This window comes from Triticum aestivum, chromosome 6D, assembly GCF_018294505.1.
Source record: "Triticum aestivum cultivar Chinese Spring chromosome 6D, IWGSC CS RefSeq v2.1, whole genome shotgun sequence".
Classification (NCBI taxonomy): Eukaryota; Viridiplantae; Streptophyta; class Magnoliopsida; order Poales; family Poaceae; genus Triticum; species Triticum aestivum.
The window spans coordinates 416,260,654-416,269,491 of NC_057811.1; positions in this window are offsets into that span (position 1 = coordinate 416,260,654).

An 8,838-nucleotide genomic window follows, 5' to 3' on the forward strand; every position below is an offset into this window, starting at 1 on the left:
AAAATCTCTTCATCATTTTCTGAAAACTTCTGAAATTTTTAGTAACTTCAAATAAAAGTGAACCAAACTCAACAAAATTGATAGCAACTACTCCCACAAGTGCCTAGAGACTATATCATGCATTAGAACTACTTGGAACCATATAAATTTGACATGCAAGCTCAAGAACATGGTCACCTAGGTAGCACAAATTTGCAATGAATAAAGCACTAGAACAAAAACTAATTGGACCATTGGAGGAGTCACATACCAAGGAACAATCCCCCAAAGTAGTTTTATGAGAGGTGCTTTGAGCAAGGAGATCGAAAATCGCAGCAAAATGAGCTAGAACTCGTGCTTGAGCTGGTTGGTGATTTTTTGGGAGGAAGAAGGAGTGTGTGGGTGCAGGAATAAGTGGAGGGAAGCCACCATGGGCCCACGAGGCAGGGGCGCGCCAAGGGGGGGTGGGCGCGCCCTGGACCCTCGTGCCCAGGTGCTTGCTCCCCCTGATGTGTTCTCAGTTCCAAATATTCTCAAATATTCCAAAAAAATCATATTAAATTTGCAGGGCATTTGGAGAACTTTTATTTTCGGGGTATTTTTTATATTACATGGATAATTCAGGAAACAGACAGAAAAATATTATTTTTGCTTTATTTCAACTAAATAACAGAAGGTAAAAGGAGGGTACAGAAGGTTGTGCTTTCTAACTTCATCCATCTCATGCTCATCAAAAGGAATCCACTAACAAGGTTGATCAAGTCTTGTTAACAAACTCATTCCGAATAACATGGAACCGGAGAAATTTCGAATAACACTATGTTACCTCAACGGGGATATGCACATCCCCAATAATAAGAATATCATATTTCTTCTTGACAGTAGGTAGAGGAAATTCAAAACCTCCAAAAATAATCGATGGAATTTTTCCAATAGAGTTTATTCTATGAACTTGAGGTTATTTCCTCGGAAAGTGTACTGTATGCCCATTGCCATTAACATGAAAAGTGACATTGCCTTTGTTGCAATCAATAACAGCCCCTGCAGTATTCAAAAAGGGTCTTCCAAGAATAATAGACATAGTATCGTCCTCGAGAATATGAAGAATAACAAAGTCCGTTAAAATAGTAACATTTGCAACCACAACAGGCACATCCTCACAAATATCGACAGGTATAGCAGTTGATTTATCAGCCATTTGCAAAGATATTTCAGTAGGTGTCAACATATTCAAATCAAGTCTACGATATAAAGAGAGGCATAACACTAACACCGGCTCCAAGATCACATAAGGCAGTTCTAACATAATTTCTTTTAATGGAGCATGGTATAGTTGGTACTCCTGGATCTCCTAACTTCTTAGGTATTCCACCCTTAAAAGTGTAATTAGCAAGCATGGTGGAAATTTCAGCTTCCGGTATCTTTCTTTTACTAGTAAAAATTTCTTTCATGTACTTAGCATAAGGATTCATTTTGAGCATATCAGTCACAAAGCATACGCAAAAAGATAGGTCTAATCATTTCAGCAAAGCGCTCAAAATTCTCATCATCCTTTTTCTTGGATGGTTTGGGAGGAAAAGGCATGGGTTTCTGAACCCAAGGCTCTCTTTCCTTACCGTGTTTCCTAGCAACAAAGTATCTCTTATCATAACGTTGATTCTTTGATTGTGGGTTATCAAGATCAACAGCAGGTTCAATTTCTACATCATTATCATTGCTAGGTTGAGCATCAACATGAACATCTTCATTAACATTATCACTAGATTCATGTTCATTACCACATTGTGTTTCAGCATCAGAAATAGAAATATCATTGTGATTCTCAGGTGTGTCTACAACAGGTTCACTAGAAGCATGCAAGGTCCTATCATTTTTCTTTTTCTTCTTTTTAGAAGGACTAGGTGCATCAATATTATTTCTCTGAGAGTCCTGCTCAATTCTCTTAGGATGGCCTTCAGGATACAAAGGTTCCTGAATCATTTTACCAGTTCTAGTAGCCACTCTAATAGCAAAATCATTATCCTTACTATTCAATTCATTGAGCAAATCATTCTGAGCCTTAAGTACTTGTTCTACTTGGGTGGTAACCATAGAAGCATGTTTACTAATAAGTTTAAGTTCACCTTTAACTCTAGACATATAATCACCCAAGTGTTCAATCATATAAGCATTGTGTTTCAGTTGTGTACCAAAATAAGCATTAAAATCTTCTTGCTTAACCATAAAGTTATCAAACTCATCTAAACATTGGCTAGCAAACTTAGTAGGAGGGATTTCAGCTTTCTCATATCTATAGAGAGAATTTACCTTTACTACCTGTGTCGGGTTATCAAGACCATGTGTTTCTTCAATAGGTGATGGATTAAAACCATGTATTTCTTCAACAGGCGGTAAATTAAGACCATGTATTTCTTCAACAGGAGGTAAATTCTTAACATCTTCAGCTTTTATACCTTTTTCTTTCATAGATTTCTTTGTCTCTTGCATATCTTCGGGACTGAGAAATAGAACACCCCTTTTCTTCGGAGTTGGCTTAGGAGTTGGTTCAGGAAGTGTCCAATTATTTTCATTGGTCAACATATTATTCAATAGAATTTCAGCTTCATCTGGTGTTCTTTCCCTGAAAACACAACCAGCACAACTATCCAGGTGGTCTCTGGAAGCATCGGTTAGTCCATTATAAAAGATGTCAAGTATTTCATTTTTCTTGAGAGGATGATCAGGCAAAGCATTAAGTAATTGGAGAAGCCTCCCCCAAGCTTGTGGGAGACTCTCTTCTTCAATTTGCACAAAATTATATATTTCCCTTAAAGCAGCTTGTTTCTTATGAGCAGGGAAATATTTAGCAGAGAAGTAATAAATCATATCCTGGGGATTACGCACACAACCAGGATCAAGAGAATTAAACTATATCTTAGCATCACCCTTTAATGAGAACGGAAATATTTTAAGGATATAGTAATAGCGAGTTTTCTCATCATTAGTGAACAGGGTGGCTATATCATTTAATTTAGTAAGGTGTGCCACAACAGTTTCAGATTCATAGCCATAGAAAGGATCAGATTCAACCACAGTAATTATATCATGATCAACAGAGAATTCATAATCCTTATCAGTAACAAAGATAGGTGAAGTAGCATAAGCAGGATCATATTTCATTCAGCATTCAGAGTTTTTTGTTTCAGCTTAGCTAATAATTTCTTAAGATCACTTATATCATTGCAAGCAAGAAAGTCTCTAGCAGTTTCTTCGTCCATAACATAGCCCTCAGGCACAACAGGCAATTCATATCTAGGGGGAGAATCTTCATCATCACTTTCATCAATATTATCAGTTTCAATAATTTCATTCTCTCTAACCCTAGCAAGTTGTTCATCAAGAAGTTCACCTAATGGCACAGTATTATCAAGCATAGACGTAGTTTCATCATAAGTATCATGCAAAGCAGAAGTGGCATCATCAATAACATGCGACATAGCAGAATCAATAGCAGGAGTAGGTGTCGCAAGTTTACTCATAACAGAAGGTGAATCAAGTGCAGAGCTAGATGGCAAATTTTTACCTCCCCTCGTAGTTGAGGGATAAATCTTGGTTTTTTCGTCTTTCAAGTTCCTCATAGTGATCAACAGATATAAATCTCAAGTGACTCAAAGAATAGAGCTATGCTCCCCGGCAACGGCGCCAGAAAATAGTCTTGATGACCCACAAGTATAGGGGGTCGCAACAGTTTTCGAGGGTAGAGTATTCTACCCAAATTTATTGATTCGACACAAGGGGAGCCAAAGAATATTCTCAAGTATTAGCAGCTGAGTTGTCAATTCAACCACACCTGGATAACTTATTATCTGCAGCAAAGTATTTAATAGCAAAGTAGTATGGAAGTAACGGTAACGGTAGCAAAAGTAATATTTTTGGGTTTTGTAGTGATTGTAACAGTAGCAACGGAAAAATAAATAAGCGGAGAACAATATGTGAAAAGCTCATAGGCATTGGATCGATGATGGAGAATTATGCCGGATGCGGTTCATCATGTAACAATCATAATATAGGGTGACACAGAACTAGCTCCAATTCATCAATGTAATGTAGGCATGTATTCCGAATATAGTCATACGTGCTTATGGAAAAGAACTTGCATGACATCTTTTGTCCTACCCTCCCGTGGCAGCGGGGTCCTAATGGAAACTAAGGGATATTAAGGCCTCCTTTTAATAGAGTACCGGACCAAAGCATTAACACATAGTGAATACATGAACTTCTCAAACTACGGTCATCACCGGGAGTGGTCCCGATTATTGTCACTTCGGGGTTGCCGGATCATAACACATAGTAGGTGACTATAGACTTGCAAGATAGGATCAAGAACTCACATATATTCATGAAAACATAATAGGTTCAGATCTGAAATCATGGCACTCGGGCCCTAGTGACAAGCATTAAGCATAGCAAAGTTATAGCAACATCAATCTCAGAACATAGTGGATACTAGGGATCAAACCCTAACAAAACTAACTCGATTACATGATAAATCTCATCCAACCCATCACCGTCCGGCAAGCCTACGATGGAATTACTCACGCACGGCGGTGAGCATCATGAAATTGATGATGGAGGATGGTTGATGATGACGATGGCGATGGATTCCCCTCTCCGGAGCCCCGAACGGACTCCAGATCAGCCCTCCCGAGAGAGTTTAGGGCTTGGCGGCGGCTCAGTATCGTAAAACGCGATGAATCTTTTTTCTCTGATTTGTTTCTCCCCGAACACGAATATATGGAGTTGGAGTTGAGGTCGGTGGAGCTCCAGGAGGCCCACGGGGCAGGGGGCGCGCCCAGGGGGGCAGGCGCGCCCCCACCCTCGTAGGAAAGGGTGTGGGCCCCCTGGCCTTGATTCTTTCGCCAATATGTTTTATTATTTCCAAAAATAATCTCCGTGAAGTTTCAGGTCATTCCGAGAACTTTTGTTTCTGCACATAAATAACACCATGGCAATTCTGCTGAAAACAGCGTCAGTCCGGGTTAGTTCTATTCAAATCATGCAAGTTAGAGTCCAAAACAAGGGCAAAAGTGTTTGGAAAAGTAGATGCGACGGAGACGTATCACGCATCTCCATCGCTCTTTTACTAGGTGTGTGATTCGTTAAAAATAATATTTACTTCTCTTGAAGTTTATTATGTGACCTGCATATTTGATTACCTTTAGGACTAATCCTACTAATGGCTCTGAGAATAAAACCTGGCAATGTATGTGTTTTGGCAGAACTTCGTGAAAATAGACAGAAGAACAATAGGATGAAAATCAAGATGTCATGACAAAACAACAAGGGGAAGGCTAGTTGGTGGGGCACACCGAGGGCCAAGAAGGTGGGCCCATAGGTGGTCATTGACATCCCCCCTTCGGCCGAGGATTTATCCTAAACCCCTATGTCTACCGCCTATTTGTTTGAGCTTTTTGGACATCGTCCAAAGAGCCGCGTGGACTAGACGAGCAGAAACGGAGAACAGAGAGAATTGCATGTCCAATATGAGAGGCCTCCTTAGATCTAATCTACATTAGGCGCCTCTCAGAAAATACATATATATTTCTCCCATGATGAAGGCGCGTAGTCCTTCGAGAGTACGGGTTTAAGTGGTAACTATGTAGCAAAATATTTTTGTGCATTTCATATGAGTTGTCGAACATTATTACAAATCAACCTATATTGGCATTTATCTTTTATCTATGATATATTTTTGGGGATCCTTGTTCCTTATTTTAACCTTGGTTAGGTTACAATGAGAAGATGTCATAAGAAATGGTATGCATTGGATGGAGTGTATCGGGTGTAGCCCAATGACAAAAAGAATGATTAATATTTTTGTTTGCTAACAAATTACCTAGAGCACCTCATTAAGGAGAAAGTCAAGTAAGTATATCTGAGGTTACCCGAACAATATATCAAAGTGCTTAATGCAATGTTATGTAGTGTTCTATTATAATCTGGGTGTAGCCATGGTATTGGGTATCTGAGATTGAGCATTAGCCAAGTATTGTATGGATATTACTTGAATTTACTGAGGCACATTATATATTTTCAATTAATTATGAAATATCAAAGATAAAATTGCACTTGTTCATTTATATATGTGTTTAGATTTATGTACCATATGCTACTAGTGATACTTTGGGATCTTGTTACATTTTCCCACTCTACATGAATATATAGTTTCTATATAGTTGTCTATTATAAATTGAAAAACACTTTATTATCATATCTACTGATATATATGTTCAATTATTACAACTTTTGCAATTGACAAGTAAACTAGCTATGCCGAGGGCACAAGATATGAGACTTTGCAGATAATTAACCGTGTATACCATTTTTAGGAGGGATACCACTCCATCTATTGCTTTTTGCATATGTCATTTAAATGTTTCAGATATGATATCAAGTTACGTGGGCCCTAGTAATAAGCATTATGAACAGCAAGGTTGCATCAACACCATTCTAGGTAATAGGTGAGCAAAGACCTAATCAATATACCATTATAAGATGTTCACAATCATCCAATTCTCATCTATTCCCTATTCCTACAACAAATTACTCAAACATGGATGGGGAAAACATTACCATGTCGATGGAGGAAGGCTTGGTGTTAATGGAGGATGGTAATGAATCACAATGTGGCAAAGATGTTAATCTAATATCCCCCTAAGCAATGCTTTGATCCAATTATGTCATCTTGTTTTATCCCTTTTTATGTGGGTGTTCTCCAACCACCTTTGATTTAAATAATAGGGGCTAAAAACCTGTCCATATACTCATGAATACTATTGTCCCCTAATCGCTTGTCATTAGCATCAAAACTTACTTCGGGGCTAAGATGTGGTTTCACCCTAGCCGCCACCACCTTCCACACCTAAGTCATGTGATCGGATCTACCAAAGCACCCGTCGTTGCTCCCTGTATATGTGGATGCATTTAAGTGTTGCACCTATTATGGTTGGGTGAATCACACAACGGATTCTGAGAGGAGAAGGTGATTGTATGACTATTTGTGCATCGACTTCTTGCTCCGACTCAACTTTTGCTAGGCGGTGACGGCGGTGCTTCCGGCCGGGCCGACGATCGTCGAAGGTGAGTTGTCGGTGGCAGCAATTCCATCTACGTAGGTGGCAGCGGCGACCTTCTGCATCCCAACAAAGCGGTCCTCCCCTCGGGCACGTGGATGGCGTCGTGGTCCTGTGTTGCTGTTTGTTTGTCGCAACAGGATAGAGGGTCTTGGACCTTTAGATCCGGCAGCAACAGCTGTTGGAAATATGCCCTAGAGGCAATAATAAATAGGTTATTATTATATTTCCTTGTTCATGATAATCGTTTATTATCCATGCTAGAATTGTATTGATAGGAAACTCAGATACATGTGTGGATACATAGACAACACCATGTCCCTGGTAAGCCTCTAGTTGACTAGCTCGTTGATCAATAGATGGTTACGGTTTCCTGACCATGGACATTGGATGTCGTTGATAACGGGATCACATCATTAGGAGAATGATGTGATGGACAAGACCCAATCCTAAGCCTAGCACAAGATCGTGTAGTTCGTTTGCTCAGAGCTTTTCTAATGTCAAGTATCACTTCCTTAGACCATGAGATTGTGCAACTCCCGGATACCGTAGGAATGCTTTGGGTGTGCCAAACGTCACAACGTAACTGGGTGGCTATAAAGGTGCACTACGGGTATCTCCGAAAGTGTCTGTTGGGTTGGCACGAATCGAGACTGGGATTTGTCACTCCGTGTAAACGGAGAGGTATCTCTGGGCCCACTCGGTAGGACATCATCATAATGTGCACAGTGTGACCAAGGAGTTGATCACGGGATGATGTGAGTTACGGAACGAGTAAAGAGACTTGCCGGTAACGAGATTGAACAAGGTATAGGGATACCGACGATCGAATCTCGGGCAAGTAACATACCGATGGACAAAGGGAATTGCATACGGGATTGATTGAATCCCCGACATCGTGGTTCATCCGATGAGATCATCGTGGAACATGTGGGAGCCAACATGGGTATCCAGATCCCGCTGTTGGTTATTGACCGGAGAACGTCTCGGTCATGTCTGCATGGTTCCCGAACCCGTAGGGTCTACACGCTTAAGGTTCGATGACGCTAGGGTTATAGGGAAAGCATGTACGTGGTTACCGAATGTTGTTCGGAGTCCCGGATGAGATCCCGGACGTCACGAGGAGTTCCGGAATGGTCCGGAGGTAAAGATTTATATATGGGAAGTCCTGTTTTGGTCACCGGAAAAGTTTCGGGTGAAATCGGTAATGTACCGGGACCACCGGGAGGGTCCCGGGGGTCCACCAAGTGGGGCCACCAGCCCCAGAAGGCTGCGTGGGCCAAGTGTGGGAGGGGACCAGCCCCAGGTGGGCTGGTGCGCCCCCCCACCAAGGCCCAAGGCGCATGGGAGAGTGGGAGGGGGCAAACCCTAGGTCCAGATGGGCCTTAGGGCCCATCTAGTGGGGCGCCTCCCCCTCTCCTCCCCTTGGCCGCCCCCCTTGATGGGATCTAGGGCTGGCTGCCTCCTCTTGGGGGTGGAAACCCTAAGGGGGGCGCAGCCCCCTTCCCCCCTATATATACTTGAGGTTTGGGCTGCCATACACACACGAGAAAGTCTCCTTTTGGTGCTGCCCTACCCCTCTCCCTCCTCCTCCTCTCCCGCGGTGCTTGGCGAAGCCCTGCGGGATTGCCACGCTCCTCCATCACCACCATGCCGTCGTGTTGCTGCTGGATGGAGTCTTCCCCAACCTCTCCCTCTCTCCTTGCTGGATCAAGGCGTGGGAGACGTCACCGGGCTGCACGTGTGT